Source organism: Peromyscus californicus, unplaced genomic scaffold (assembly GCF_007827085.1).
Source record: "Peromyscus californicus insignis strain IS unplaced genomic scaffold, ASM782708v3 Scaffold_7__1_contigs__length_154581171, whole genome shotgun sequence".
Taxonomy (NCBI): Eukaryota; Metazoa; Chordata; class Mammalia; order Rodentia; family Cricetidae; genus Peromyscus; species Peromyscus californicus.
In genome coordinates this window covers 38,362,228-38,378,934 of record NW_026294595.1, presented here as the reverse complement: position 1 = coordinate 38,378,934, position 16,707 = coordinate 38,362,228, and the positions used below count along the sequence as shown (strand labels likewise).

Sequence of the window (16,707 nt, the reverse complement as noted above, 5' to 3'; positions counted from 1 at the left end):
ATTTTGTTTTTGAAATGCCTCTAGTTTGTAAGAAATTGTGCTAGTATAGTTGAAGTGGCCATCCCCTCTTATAATAGGACTGACTCTAACAGGGCCTGTTTTTATTTTGTTTCCAGGGGCTAGTTTACTAAGTAAAACCTATGCTCCATTTTACCCTACCATCCTATGTTGACTCATGTCTGGCTTCAATCAGACCCTCAGGAAGTACAACCAGTCTGGTAGCCAATCAGGGTCCTATCCGGCCACAACTGGAACAGTTCTTGTTATTTTCAGTCAAACAGACCCCTGACACAGCAAACAGACCCCTGACACTGTAACCATAGTTGCTGACCAGATGTTGTGAGCCAATCATAAAATGATTCCTGTACCAGTAAGGGTCTATACCCAATCACTTCAAATTACACTTAACCACAGCTGGAATTCCCCTAGCTATGCTTAAAAGAAGCCTGAAAGCTTCTCTCAGGGCTTCCGTTTGCCACTGTGTCAGATGGTTGACCCCTGCATGCTGGAATTTTTACTCTTGAGAAATAAACACTATTGTTGATTGCATACGTTGCATACGTGCATATGGTCTTTTGTGGAATGACTCACAGACCCTAACAACAGGAAAATAAAAATGCAAGTTAAAAGACAATCAAGATATAGTTCATCAAAGCTGGAGTTACAGCTCAATGGTAAAGTGGAAATACCTCATATGCATGAGATTCTGAGTTCTATGACCAGTATGTCAGTCCTATTCAAAGAAACCTAATCTCTAAGGACAGAGTTATGTATATATTAGTGTGTTAGTGAAACTCTGTCTCAAAAAACCAAAAAAAAAAAAGAATGAAAGAAAGAATGAGTTTGCTAGGGCTTACAGTTTCAGAGGGAGAGTCCATAACGGCAGGCAGGAGGCATAGCAGCAGACAGCCTGAGCAGGAAGCAGAGAGATTACATCTCTAACCACAAACACAAGGGAGAGAGAGCAAACTAGAAGGAGGCTACAAATCCCTAAAGACCACCTCCAGCAGGGTCCACTTCCAGCAAGGCCCCACCTCCAGCAAGGCTCTACCTCCAGCAAGGCCCCACCTCCAGCAGGGTCCACCTCCAGCAAGGCCCCACCTCCAGCAGGGTCCACCTCCAACAGGACCCACCTCCAGCAAGGTTTCACACCATCTCCAAACAGGAACAAAGTATTATAATTTGTTAGTCTATGGGGGACATTCCTCATTCAAACCTCCACAATAAGAAACTCTAGGAAAAGCAAAGGACATGACAGGCCCTTGGCAGGGAGCCCTCAGCCTCAGGAGGGCTTTAAAAGCATCCTTGCAAAACAGTGCAACTGAGTGGAGGAGGTCAAATTCTTTAAGAGCACAGCGCAAAGCCAGGCTGTTCCTCTTGTGGCACAGTCCCGACCACGCTGTTTAACCTTCCTGTTCCTCAATGCTGTCCTGTAAAATGGGGAGAATGGTACACAGGGCGTCTGTAAGGACTGAGTTAGGATGGATGAAGAGCTCCAAGCAACACCTGCTATACAGTGAATGTTATGAAAGCCACTAAGTCGGAAATTGCCGGTGGCGAGAAGGGCAGGCCAGATTCTTTCCCACAATCCTCTTCTTGTGGCACCATGGGTTAAGAGAACAGGTTAAACCAAGACAGAGCCGGGAAATCCCAAGCCCGTCTTTCATTGCCTCTCCCTTCCCGCCTCTGTACGCACCATCCTCCCCTACCTCTTTAACAGCCAGTTCTGTTGTTTGAGCCTTTTGACAGCGGGTTTTGTTTGTTTATTCCATTTGAAAAGGAATCCCCTCCAAACTAAAAGCAAAGAGGATTATTTCATACTCCTCAGCATCCATGCTGTTTGCGGGCTGTGTCTGGCTGATTGGTTGGTTTTGTTGATTGATTGACTCATTCTTTCATTGGTTTTTATATTGTCAAGAAGGCTCAGTGACTGGGTTGTAGCCTAGCATGTGAAGAGCCTTAGGTTTACTCTCCAAGGAAAGATGAAAGGGGAGGAAATGGAAAGAGAGAGAAGGAGGGAAGAACCAAAGCATGACTAGAAAATCCAGGTTCCCAGAGAAAACTACTGCAGTAGATATTTTTATTTTTATTCAATTTTCTTATACAATAAATTTTGATCATGTTTTCTCCCTCCCCCAACTCCTCCCAGAATCTCCCCACCTCCCTACCCATCCAACTTTATGTTCTTACTCTCTTTGTAAGTAGTTTGAATGAAATTGGCCCCCATAAGATAGATTCCAAGGAAACCGTCTTCCAGACACGACTGGACTGATGCACATAAGAACTCGCAGAGACTGGCAGAATACACAGGACCTGTACAAGTTCCCAGCACTTGAATGAGAACTGGACACAGGGTTCTATATGTAACCAAGAAGCTGTCTGCAACTGATACCCACTGGGGAAGCGAAAATTCCTTTTCTCTAATGGAGTGTCATTGGCTGTAATAAACACACTCTAAGGCAGACTCCATGCCCAGTTGACTTACACAAAATAAATTGCGTGGTTTTATGTTTGTGGTTTTTTGTATGTATGCGCACTTTTTGTTTAGTTTTCTTTTGTTTTAGCATTTTTTGTCTTCTTAGTCTTTTGCTTATTTGTTTTGATTTTTGTTGTTTTTAGAGAGAGAAAGTTACACAGAGAGAAACATTGAGCTGGAGAGATGGTAGATAGTTCAGTAGTTAATCGAACTTACTGCTCTTTCAGAGGACCAGAGTTTGATTTCCAATTCCCAGAACCCATGTCAGGAGGCTCCCAACCACCTGTAACTCCAGCTCCAGCGGCTCCAATATCTTTGTTCTCTATGGCATCTGCACTCACGTGCACATATCCACATATACCCACATCCACGTCCATAATTAAAAATAAGTTCTAAAAGAGCTTACCTAGTATTCTTAGGAAACTTGAAGTAAACATTGATGGCAAACGAAACTTGCTGTGGAAATCTGCACAAAGCTGCTACAAAACATACTTGAAGTTATGCTGTAAAAATACTTGAGGATTTCAATCTGGTTAGAAAGTATTTTAAATAAATTCTAACCCAATTAATTTACCTCCTGTAGCCTTGTTAGGGAAATTCCCCAGATGCCCCTAAAGACTGATAGTTCCCATGTACACACTCTTAATCTCCCCCATTGAGTGTGGACAGGACCCATGACCATGAGCGGCAGTTGCTCTCATAATTGGGCTGCAAAGGCGAAGGAACTTTGCATAGGTAGATCGTGACCCTCTTGTGTTCTGTTGATCTTCAGTTCATACAAAAGAGGTTGCCTTGATGGGCCTGGCCCTACCAGGTGAGCCTCCAGAAGATTCAAAGCAGCTATGGGTGCTCTCCACTGGCCTTGAAGAAGCCAGCTGCCCTGTTATGAAAGGGCTGTGTGGCTGGGATCTGAAAGCAGCTTCAAAAAGTCAGGGATACCTCCAGCCATCAGAGAGAGAAAAAGTGGGGTCAGTCCCTCAACCCAAAGGACAGAATTCTGGGAAAACCCCTAGAGCTTGGAAACAAACCCTGACCATCAAATGAGACTACAGACTCCATCAATACCCGGATTTTAACCTTGGGGACCCAGTCAAACTATATCTAGACTCTTGGCCTAGAGAAACTGGGTGATAATTTATGAATGTCATTCTAAGCCATTGAGTTTGTGGGGGTTTTAATTAATTTATTTATTTATGTGACTGCTTATTTGTTGTTGAAAATGCAGGCAAATACTCCAAAAGATGAACTTGAGTGACTGGGGGGGGGGGCAGAAGTTGGGGAACCTGAGAAGAACTTCCTCAAGTTGATACAGGGTTCTCCATTCAGAGAAACTAAATCATAATGCCTGGTAAAAATCAGCCCATGGGGAAGGAAGCCTGGATGTGAACTTTGGTGTTCACAGCCCAAGGGACAGCTGAGTGTCTGGGAACCTAGTGCAAGTGTGTCAGAAACATCTGTAAGCAACAAGAGAGGAAACTCCACGAGCACTTAGTAGGGCCGCAGGAAAGATCGACAATGTCTTTTGCAGGAAAATGGCTGGAAGTGGAGAGTCATCATGCTAATCAAAAGAAGCCAGACTCACAAGACAAAAATTGGGGCCTGGGGAGGCGGCTCTGTGGGTAACAGTACTTGCTGTATAAGCATGGGGACCTGAGGTCGGATGGAGTGCCCATGAAGGGGGGTGGGAGTGGAGAGATACTGCATGCCTTATCCCATGTGCAGAGTCTAGATTCACACAAGCGCATGACAAGAAAGCAAAAGGGAACCATTTGAGGGTGAAAAGAGACGACAGGAAAGCACAGGTGAGGACAGGGAGGGGACAAATGACAGCCAGGAACAGGGACACAGACGTCATAGAATTCCGTACTTTACACACTAAACATATTAACTAAGAAAGAAGGCTGAAGCAAACCACACCTACCTTTGGAATTTGAATATTAAAATAAATCATACTCCCTAAAGAAAGTGTGCAGAGAAGAGCAAAGAACATTTTAAAAGACATATTGGTAACACAGTTTTCACCATATGTACTTGGGGTCGTTCTCTCTTGTTTTGTGTGTCTTCATGTGTTTTGTTTTCGTTTGTTTTGTTTGAGACAGGGTATCACTACACACCTAGCCCAGGCTAGCTTCCAACTCTGGCTCCCTGGGTCTGCCTCATGACTGCTGGGGTTACCGTTGTGAATGGCACACTCTGCCCTTTCTCTTTCCTTAACCTAGTCACGAACACCCTCGTTCATTGCATTTCTCCATCGGCACCACTTTTTAAAAGCAAATATTCCAGAAGATGAACTGCACTGACGAGATGAGGCCATCTCACGGCGCATGCGTGCAGTGGTTTACTTAACTACCCTCCGATCAGCAACAGTTAAAGCTCTTCGTGACTCAAAAATGCATACTCTGAACCTGGGCAGAACCTTCAAGCACCAAAACCTGCAGGAAATGCTTTAGTTCTGGCACTTCTTGCCCTGGCATTTGACTACATTCACCATGTGAGAGTTTGGAATGAACAGGGCAGCAGTTCCTGCTGGCTCCGAGCCTGTCTATCCCCACCAGGCTCGCTTCCTCTGTCCTCGGGTACTCTCCTTGTTCAAACACACTCTGGCTCCATCCAGCTTATTTGTTCTCACTGCATTTCCTCCCCTGGGAAATCTGTTCTTTCCTGGCCTCTCCCTCTCCCTCCTTTGTAAACAGTAGGTATCATACAAGATTTGCCCTGAGCAATGTTGACTTTCTCCTTATTCAGTCTGGGGAACCCTGGTGGCACGGTCCCCTCTTTCCGAGCCCTGCAAAGTGAGGCCTGCAAGCCTCCCGCTGTGTGACCTTGTTTACCTGACACTCTTTCCTGTTAACGTTGTCCTTTCTCCAGCTTGCCTTGTCCACACTGGCACATGTTAGCACTCAGCATGGAGAAGCCACAGGTGTTGGTACATGGGGAGTGTGAAGGCAGGACTTGACTTCAGGCCCACCCTTGATGGGTGACTGGCATGCTGGTGGGCATAGGCTTTAATAGGCAGTACTATGTGACAACATGGCTGTTTGCAGACACACCTGCAGGCATGTGCCAATTAATTCTGAGCCCAAAGGCAAGTTACTTTACCATTTGTTTCTGTTTATTCATCTGCGGGATGTCATTGATAATTTTCTTACCACTGTTGAGCTCTAGAGTGGATTAATATAGCAATGTTTGGCCCTTGGTATTATAGGCTTCGACACATCATAATACGGTCAAATTAAAATCATGACTATATGTAGGTTGTTCCTAATTGAGGATGTTCATGAAATCCTTCTGAAAGAAAAAAGGAATGGTTTGGGATTTCCAAGTTAAGGGTAGGGGTAGAGAAGGTAGACCCAATGGGAGGATATTTCCATTTGAAGAGAACAGTATATGCAAAGACCTTGTGCTTAGATGGAGCTAAACTCATGAGTAGCAACAAAAGGAAGGACAGCATGTATGGCATGTGGATCGGTGGAGATGCACGACCTGGTCAGTTGAGGCTGCACGGCATGTTTGCAATTTAGCTCTCCACCATGAGTGCAGTGGAAAGATCATTGAAATATTTTCAGCTGGGACTAGGGCTGAGAAGGTGATAAGATCATATTTGCATTCCAAAAGTCCTCCTGGGAGCAATTCAGAGACTGAACCTGGGACAAAGCTATAGATGTGGGTCTCTGCTTAGCAGGCTGCTCCATCAGAGTAAGCGAGGGGTGGGGGCTGCTCAGACAGGCTGGGGCCTCTGAGGATGGACAGAAGTAAATAAAGTTGAGAGGTGTAAACAGAAACAAAGACAATGCAAATGCCAAAGAAGATACCATGGATCAGGCATGTGCACAGGATAGATTAAGGGGCGTTGTCCAAAAGGAGCCTTGCAAAGGGATAGGGTTTGAGGAGATTATGGCAGGTGGACTTGTTGGGCAAGAGGCTATGTATGCCAGTCTACCTCACAAGGTGGTGAGAGACCAGGCATGAATGGAACTGGGGGTGCTGGGGGTGCTCAATTGATTGTGAGCTCAGAGTAGTGGTCCATTTTATAGCTCCTGGGTGGTGCTCATGTACAGGGAGGTCTGAGAACCATTGCACTCCATGTTCTGTTGGGAGAAGGAAGAAGGACTAACAAGGGATCATTGGACCTGATACTTCAAGCTGACCTTCTGGCACATTCTCTGCTAGCTTACTCCCTCTCTTTTCTGGTCAATGCTGACCTGGCCCCATGATCCTCTGGCTTCATGCAAATTCTTCAGAAGGCTATAAATGCTTCTCCAAGGTCATTCATTATGAGAGGGTCTATTCATTGTTGTCTCTTTTCAATTCTTTACCCTAGCTTTTCATCTACTGCTAGGATTCCCTTTACCTTCTTAAATAGAGCAAAAGTCTGTAAATTCCTTCAAGCCCACTGATATGTGTGTGGTATTCCTTCATATATTGGAAACAGCACATAAGCGCCATACACATCCATCCATTACATTCTTTGCCCTACCTCTCTATCCCATCCTCTTTTGTCCTACTCAGACCCTGATTGAGTAAATAAGTCTTCTACCTAAGCAGACACCCCTTTGGAGTCTTCCTAAAAAAATCTAATCTTTTCATCCTAATTCCCCTTAACACTATTCTGCATAGCTAACCTTGTTTGATATTGTGCATGAGATCATCCATGTGGCCTCATGAAAGATTCTGGAGTACTGATTTGTTAGCAGATCTCATTTCAGTCCAAGTCTAGTGGAACATTAGATTCACCTGAAAAACACAGAGTAGGGAGAAAAGGAGGAGGAAGATGAGGAAAAATGGGGAAGAAAGGAAGAAAGGAGGTAGAGAGGGCAGGAGGAAGGAAGGGAGAGGTGGAGGGAGGGAGGGAGGAAGGAACAGAGGGAGGGAAAGAAAGCAGACAGGCAGGCCCAGTTCTCCAAGTCTAAGGCCTAGGAAACTGGTTTTCAATAATTGTTAGATAGATCTGCTTTTATGACTTTGCATCCTTTTAATATTAATTTATCTTAACCTTAAATTTATTTTGTATATAATAGTAGCTTCTCATGCTATTTTTAAAGCTTTGTTTGTTTGGTTTTGTTCTTGCTATGCTAGAGATTGAAGAGAGAACTCTGGGCGTACTGGGTAAGGGTTATATCAATAAGCTACATCCCAGCTCCACATGGCAGTTTCAGAAATAGAGTGATTTCATGTTGCAAGTTGCCTTTGTGGTTAACAGAAGCTACAACCACTCATCTTTTCCCGGATGTACTGTTTATTTAATAAGCATTGTGGTTGTTTGAAAGAAAATGGCCCCAAAGGGAGTGGCACTATTAGGAGGTGTGGCCCTGTTGGAGTAGGTCTGGGCTTGTTGGAGAAAGTATGTCACTGTGGGGGTGGACTTTGAGGTCTCATATGTGTTCAAGCCACTCCCAGTGACTCAGTTCACTTCCTGTTGCCTTTGGATCAAGATGTAGAATTCTCCAGCACCATGTCTGCCTGCATGCTGCCATACTCTCAGCCGCCATGCTCCCTGCCTTGATGATAATGGACTAAACCTCCGAAACTGTAAGCCTCCACCTCAATTAAATGTTTTCCTTTGTAAGAGTTGCCAGGGTCATTGAGTCTTTTCACAACAATAGAAACCCTAAGACAAGCACTTACACTTTGTGTGATATTTTGATTGTGTTCTGACAAATAAAGCTTGCTTAGAGTCAGAGGGCAGAGCTAGCCACTAGCTGCCCATAGAGGTTTGGAGGACTGTAAAGAGAGGAGACAGGAAGTGGTAAAGTGGGGCTGAAAGAGGATCTCGTCCCTTTTGGATGGAGGAACTGAAGAGGTAGGAAGCAACTGGCAGCTGCTCCCTGTTCTCTAATCTTTTAGGTTCTTACCCCAATATTTGACTCCCAATTTTTTATTGATAAAGATTAATTAGATTCATGCTTCACCTGGTGCCCAACATGGGGCATGAAAGCACAAGATCGCCACTCACCCCTGACTTTGCAGCTGCCGCAGCTGCCACCAATAGCCATAGTCACAGCTGCCAGAGTTGGCTGGCTTTTCCTTTTTTTCCCCAAGCCCTCTGAGCAAGTTTGGGATTTTCCTGTTGCAGCCTCTCTACCGCAGTCTCCAGAAGCCCCAAATTCTACAGGCACTTGGGCTCCAAATACCGCCAGAGTTAGCCACGCACCACCCACCGGCCAGTTCTGCCTTCAGGCAGCTCTGTGCTTTCACTTCCTGCCAATCACACCTGCTGCTTTTGCACACTCCCCCATGTCCATCTTTCAAATGGCTGGCTCTTTGACTCCTTTTCCCAGTGAGTTGTGGGTCAGGCTGCTAACATGTGGTCACTTGCAGCTGTCCTTAGCCAGGCTGTGCACCACCTGTGTTCCCCGCCCAGATGTGCTACACAGCGACAGCCAGACTTACTCTTCACTGTCGTCATCAGCAGATTTGGTGAGACAACTTGGAATTCTTAAAGGGGGGAATTAGTTAAAAAAAGAGAAAGAGTTTTTTCCTCGTGTTAAAAAAATGAGAAACACTATTATGATGGAGAGAGTTAAGTCTCTGTATAATTCCACAGTGGATGGTTTAAAAATGGAACAATTAAATTGAGGGGATAATTAACTTAGCTGGGATTTACATAATGTCAATTATGAACATTATTGGTTTGGTAATTCTTGTTTTATCCCTAAAAAAAGTTGGTTGATATGAGTGAGCAGATACATGCCTTAGAAAAGGTTGCAAAAAAGCAACTACTAGTCTTAAACATTTTACATTGGTATGGATTTTTGTATATTGATACAAATTTGAGGTTATTTTTGTTATACTGTATATATGTTTCTACTCATTTAAGATATTGTTGTATATTGATACTAATTTAAGGTTATTTTGGTTAGAGCATACTGTACATACATTTCTACTCTTGCTCAAGGTATTATACATATACAGCTCATTGAACAATGTAATATAAATTTCTAGCCTTGAAAGTTATTATTATAAACTATTTAGGATAATAAAGAAATGCAGGTTAGTATTAAATTACAGTCACCTATTACAATCAAATTGTAGTCATGTTAGATATGTTTTCAAGGTCAGAGATATATTTTAGATAGACAGGTGGTCTTCATACACTTCAGAGATCTATAGAATATGGCATTTAAGGTGTTTTAATAACATAAGTTTCTTTTTTTTTAAATGACAATGAGACATGTCTGCTCATGGCAGCACTAATCTACTTCAGAGAAGATGATGGACATCAAAGAAACTCCAGGTGTCTTTACATCGACTGCTGACAGTATGCTCTCCAAATTGGACAAGCAGGATAGAAAGGAAAGTGATTGTCAAACTTTGCCAAGACAAGGAGGAACAGTCCTTCAAAAATCCTGCTTCACAGAAAAATCTGTCAGATATTCTAGGCCTGTAGGCCAAAGATGGATGTCCCAATGTTACAGAGGAACCATGGATGACTGTCCAAGCAGACAGCTGTTTCTGTCATTTTAGTTTTGGAAGTTGTTTGCTCTGCACTTCCTGTTTACTAGGGTAATATTATATCCTGTTCAGGTCTCTGATAGAGTTGAAGACTAGATAGTTATAGTTATAGTTTTCAGTGTTAACAAATTCAGAAAAGAAACTCACAAAAAAGGTGTAAAGTGTATAAGGTTGAGAGACATCAAAAGATAGTTTTGGGTTGGTAATGCAAATTAGGGTAGAAGGTAAATTAGGTACAATACTTTGGACTCACCAAGGTAGGATAGATAATGGAGTATTTTCTCTGAATTTTTCAAATGCAAATGGACCAGACATTGTTAATGTAATTATTGCCTTATATATTTGTATATAGTTAGTGTACTTATTGTATATAGTTTTACTATGTTAGCTAAAACCTTCACTTTATATTTTTTAAAAAAGTTGGAAATGTGTGATATTTTGGTTGTGTTCTGACAAATAAAGCTTACTTGGAGTCAGAGGGAAGAGCTAGCCACTAGCTGACCATAGAGGTTTGGAGGACTGTAGAGAGAGGAGACAGGAAGTGGTAAGGCAGGGCTGAGAGAGGATCTCAGCCCTTTTAGACAGAAGAATGGAAGAGATAGGAAGCAACTGGCAGCTGCTTATGGTTCTCTGATCTTTTTGTTCTTACCTCAACATTTGACTCCATACATTTTATTGATAAAGATTAATTAGATTAACACTTCACTTACAGAAACTGAATCATATAGTTTGCAACATTTTGGATTTTGTCCGTCACTGCAGTCCTATGGAATCTTTATCCATAATGTTGTGTGTGTCATCTATGAAGATCTGGTTCCTTCTTACTGTAGAGTCATGTTACATGGTAGAGATGTGCCATTGTTTGTTTAATCAAGGACTTCTAGTTTGTCTGCAGCTTTTTACTATTATGAATAAAGCTACTCTGAACATTTGTCAATACGTTCTTACAAATCCAAGCCTCTATTTCTCTGGGATAAATGCTCAACAGTATGGTTACTGGTTGTGTGGTAGTGTATATTTCAAAAGGAATTGTACTAACTTGTGGTAAGGATACTCTTTCAATACTATTGTAATTTGAATGCCAGATGACAGGAAGGAGAAATAGCAATTACATTTCATATATAACCTTTCCCTGCTATGCATAATACTTCCACTAGAGTTTACTACTAAAGTTTGTCTGACAATGGCTTGCTACAAAGAACATGGAAAATGTTCTCTCTTCTGAGTGCATTGCTGTTCTAAATGAAGCTGGGCACCATCATTTGGTATAAACTGGATTATGCTGCAGTAACAAAAAATCCCAAATCTCAGAGGCTCCTCTATGATTACTTGACCATCCTTCAGGGGTTAGGGCTCTCAGGTCTGTGTTATATTCACTCCAAAATGAAGAACCCATATCAAGAATATTGCTAGTTATCATGGCATATAGGAAGAGCTAAAATTCACAGTTTCTGAAAAATCTGCATCTTATTGGCCCAAGCATGTCACATGACATATGGCATCTCCCAAGGGTACAAGGAAATGCAATTCTATCATTTGCCAAAAGAGGAAGACATAAAAACATGTATTATAATGGTTAGTTTAAATGTCATCTTTTTACAACTCAGAATCACCTCAGTAGAGAGCCTCTCTAGAGAAACTGTCTTTGTTGCCTTAATTGATGTGGGAAAACCCACACCAGACACGGATGGCACCTTCTGTTAGCAGCAGAGATATAAAAGGACACAGAAAAGGAAGACAGGAGATTATTGTTTTCGCTCCCTTGGCCTTCGCTCTTGCCACTGAGTTCATTTGCTCTGTTATTGCTGCTGCCGATGCCTTTACTGATATTCAAACCAGTGTCTCCAGGCTTCCACTGTGGACTGAGGCCCAGTGACTCTACAAGAATCCTCCATGTCTTTGACACCAGCCTGGAATTCCTGAGGCACCCAGCCTCAAGGACTGAGCCACTAGGAGACACTTGACTTCTCTGGTATGAGATGTCATTGTTGGACTACTCTGACTGCTGAGGCACCCAGCCTCAAGGACTGAGCACCTATCACGTTCTCGGGCTCTCAGCTGTGACACAGATGCTATTACTAATATAACTGTATTGCATAAGATGATCTAATAAATTCATTTTTGTAAAATTTTATTGGTTCTGTTCCTCCAGAGAGGCCTGACAAACGCATTTAGAAACTGTGGCTGAGAACTTAGGAAAGTTAAGGAGAGAGGGATTAATAAATGCTGGAATAGGATGGGGTCTTTCACAATCTCAAGCTTCCATACGCTTCTTCTACCCTGCTTTTGTGCTGGCTGGCTTCTATGTATTGAGGCTTCTCAGATTTTAATTTCACCTACATGCACTGTGGTATTTCATCACTGAATCCACTTGTTAATGGGGCTTATTTCCCAGGAAAGCCCTTCCCCATTGAATGCCGCCAAAGTCTTAAAGATCCAGCTTAGATAATCTTAACCCCCCTGACCAGCGTTTCACAGTGTGCTCTCTCTGCTGGAGCAGCAGCCCCTGCTAAGCAACAACCCAGCGCCACCATTTAGGATGTAGCACAGGACAGCTATCTCTGCTGTCTCGTAGGGTTCGGGGCCCACTGTGAAGGACAGTCCCATAGGCTCTGACTAGTATACCAGCATTGCTCCACAAAGTATCAGGATTTAGGGATCTCCATTTTGTACTTCATTAGTTGTTTTATGTGACCTTGGCTGCCCAGATTCTAACCCTTGTGCCTATAGAAAGGATGAAAGGCCGAAGACTAGGGCGGAATTCTCTTCCTTTAAAAGACTTTGCTCATTAGCTGCAAAGAATACTTCTGCTTACAGTCCCTTAGCCACAACTTACTTAGCTACTATCATTCAAGGAGTCTGGGAAAGTAGACTTACCCTGAGCAGGCATGTGCTCAGGTCAAACTTGAGATTCTGATCAATGATGATGTGATGCTGCCGGGGACGGGGTGAGGTATAAACAGCAGGCTCTTAAAAAGATGAGCATGCCGGTCCATTGTTTCTCCCTCCCTTGCAGATTCCAGTCAATAAAACATCTCTGTTGAATCCCTACTATGAACAGCAAACAAGACAGACGGACATGGCTCCTGCAGAAAAAACTACCACTGCTATCATTGCAAATTCTGATTGGTACAACAAAGGGAAATTTTGCCGGAGAGAGGCTGATGCGGGTGGGAGATTAGATGGAAGAAGGGACCAGGAAGTCCTAAATGTAGAGGGTAAAAGGAAAAGTGTAGCTGGGAAAGGAAGCGCACAGATCATCTAGTCTTGTACTGGGACCATTCTAGGAGAGTGGGGACATATCTGCCAAGTCCCTGACCAAAAAAAAAAAAAAAAAAAAAACCTCAACAGGACAGCCAGGGGAGCTGGCACCTGGCAAGGAAAAGATGGGTGTGAGATGCAGTTGGACATGTGGTCAGAGGCCCTGCAGATCATGCTGCTGCAGGTTGGAGATTGACTAAGAAGGCATTAGAGTTTAGGAGGAGTGCCCACCACATACTGAGCACATAAGGACACTAGAAATCATCTTTCTTTTTTTTTTTTTTGAAATTGTGTGTTAATATTTTTCCTTATACTATCTTGCTGTTATCATCATTCTTTGTATAATCATTTTTCTTTGGGAAAATTTCCTTCTCCTGTTTAGGTGCACACAATTGTGTTTGCCTTCTTCTGAACGGGCTATGTTAAAATTCATTGATGATATTTCCTTCCTTCTTAGGTCCCTGATTATCATGATTCTGTTTTCTAAAAGAACAGAAAACCATAGGTTGGTTCATTTAGGAGAAATAAACAGTCATTTAATATCGAGGCATTCTTGGCCAGTCCCAAGGCTCCCTTCTGATGCAACCTTATTAGCCTGCTTTATGGTTCGCAGGGTGGGTGCAAAGCATATACTGCTAAAATCTCCATTGGCCTTCACAGCTCTACAGACAGCATGGAAAGAAGGGGCGCTGAGGACTTCCTATGGCTGCTGTAGTTCACTTTCTGATTCAAAATCAGTCCTTAACTCCTGACATTCTCAAACTTGATCTAGCTGTGATTTTACTAGAGTTTCATATGTGCCTCCCCCAACGAGCCCAGTACAAATATGGGGACCTCTGCTTCATATTCTGAGCCTTTGGCTTTTTATGTATCATGGTATTTGATATCTTTAGGAAAACATTGTCATGACAAGTCTAGGCAACAAAGGAAATTTTTCCAAAGAGAGCGAGACTAAGAGGATGGAGGATAGTTCAGAGAAGTGAAAAGATCAAGGAGAGCCTTTGGAGGATTGCATGTGAAGTGGCCGAGTACCCCCTTAAGAGGGATGGAAGGATATGTACTGGTCACCTTCTGTGTAAACAGTGTTTGGTGTTAGTGTGCAAGTCTGCACTGTCAAAGAGTCAGGAAGGGAGCATGGCTGTTGATGAGGACAGACAGATGTGGACCTGACACGGGGCTGGCAGACAGGGTGCAAGAGGATAGAGCATCAAGATGGAGACTTCAGAGGTTGCAGCCTGCAAGCGCTGGGGAGCTACTGAATGACTCTAAACAGATTGAGATGTGGAAATCTGCAGATCAGAATGAGCATCCTAAAGTGTCCTGGGAGGGTGATGTGACAGAGGGAAGCTGGAAACAGGAAAGCTGATTTCTGAAGTAGTCTACCTGAGAGTTAGTGAAAAACGGTCCTTGAATAACAGTAATGAGATTGGAATTCTTGAGGAAGGGACAGCCAGGGAGGCAGAAAGAGTACACCTTGGGGAGAAAACTGGATGAGAGGAGTGATCGATAGTTAGGGATCAAAAATGAATTGCTGGCTGGTGACTGATGCTACAGAGTGACACAAGTCAAGAGTTAAGCAATACAGGAAGGAGAGTGTGTTTGCACCAGCTGACTTGCATGGGTAGAAAGTAAGTTGACATTAATTGCAGTCCATTCCCATTTCAGTGTTTCCTTACTAGATGCAAAAACCAAGAGTGAGGGAGATTGGGGGAGAGTAGGAGCAGCTGGGATAGATAAGCAAGGACTCACACTGCTGTAATATTTACAGCAGGCCAGTCAATGCATGGGTACACAATTCCCTAGTTAAGTATCTATAGACATAATAAAGATCATTAAACTATACATAAGTTTAAAATGTAACAGAAACATGACACTGACATTCAATTAGCAATTATACAAGGCCAGAGGAATGTCAAGAATGCCAAAATGAACAACAACAAAAATCTAATAATTAAGATGATCTGGTGGCCATGGCCTTATCTAAGTGGGACAAGCTAACGTGACACCAACCATGGTGTCATGCTCTATGAAATGAACAAAATCTATGAAACATTCTTGCCAAGGATGTCAAATTTAATTAACAGGATTTATATGCAAAATCAACATTATTAAAAATGTACAGTTTAGAAAGAAACCCAGGATCACCAAGAAAAAAAATCAGGGACATTCTAGGAAAAACAAAAACAAAAAACTGGTCTGGTCATCTCAACAAGTCAATATCATGGATCTGGTAGAAGCTAAGAGAAACTGAAGACACAATAATCACATGCAATGAGGGAACTTTGGTTGGATTTATTTAGAAGAAATCACTATAAAAAGCCACTTGGGGAACAAGTGCGGAGAGGCTATGATGAATGGAGCAATGGGGAACATTAGAGTGGAATTATTAACATTATTAAGTTGTCAAGGTGTTAAGGTTTCTAGAAGAGCATCCTTATTTTTGTTGTTGTTGTTATTTGAGACAAGGTTTCTCGATGTAGTTTTGGTGCCTGTCCTGGATCTTGCTTTGTAGACCAGGCTGGCCTCGAACTCATAGAGACCCGCCTGGCTCTGCCTCCCGAGTGCTGAGATTAAAGGCGTGCACCACCGCCATCCAGCTACTTTTTTTAAAAAACATGCTAAATAATTTAAAGTTTATATAATTCAGAATCAAGAAAGCAGAAACAACATATACCATCCCGCGTGTGTGCACATGCAAAAAAAAGAGAGAGACAGAGACAGAAAGAGAGAGAGAACACCCAAGAGGTCTGGGAAAGAGAGCTGCAGCCGGCAGCTCCCTAAGAGCTGTAGAGGAAGAACAGAGAGATCTATCACTCGGGTGGATCACACAGATAAATGACCAGTACTGGGGGAAAGCTGACTGGATGGTTACCATGTGTTTTCCAATGACTCAGAAAACAAACTATGTATCAATACACAAATACAAATGAAGCAAATCTGGTGAGCTCTTGACTCTGGGGGTGGCGTGTATCTGGATGTTCTTTATAACAGTCTTTCTTTAGCTTTTCTGTATGTTTGAAAATTTCCCAAAATAGTAAAAAGTATATTCTACTGCTTCATCAAAGATTACAGGAAGCCAACATGAAAACAGTAAAAGAAGATACACACACAGATTGAACTGAACAGTTTTTCAGCAATTCACTAAAATTGAGATGGGGAGAAACGTGGACCAAAGTACTATGCATCACTTTATTTCTTCCTCTATATATTCCATGGCTGATTTGTATATTTACCACTTTCCCAGGGACATCTCTGTTATCAGCCCCAACAACCTTATTTTTTTTGGAGTTTTTTTTTTATTTTTTTAATTTTTATTTTGCAATACAATTCAGTTCTACATATCAGCCACGGATTCCCTTGTTCTCCTCCCTCCCGCCCCCCTCACCTTTTCCCCAGCCCACCCCCCATTCCCACCTCCTCCAGGGCAAAGCCTCCCCCGCGGACTGAGATCAACCTGGTAGACTCAGTCCAGGTAGGTCCAGTCCCCTTCTCCCAGGCCGAGCCAAGCGATCCTGCAT

General features: G+C 42.8%; 1 long non-coding RNA gene across 16 annotated transcripts in view; it reads right to left on the bottom strand.

Moving 5' to 3' along the window:
• The window catches only part of LOC128102476 (uncharacterized), a 198,390-nt gene that overhangs the window by 109,123 nt on the left and 72,560 nt on the right, over positions 1-16,707 (bottom strand). The gene's annotated exons all lie outside the window — the stretch shown is intronic.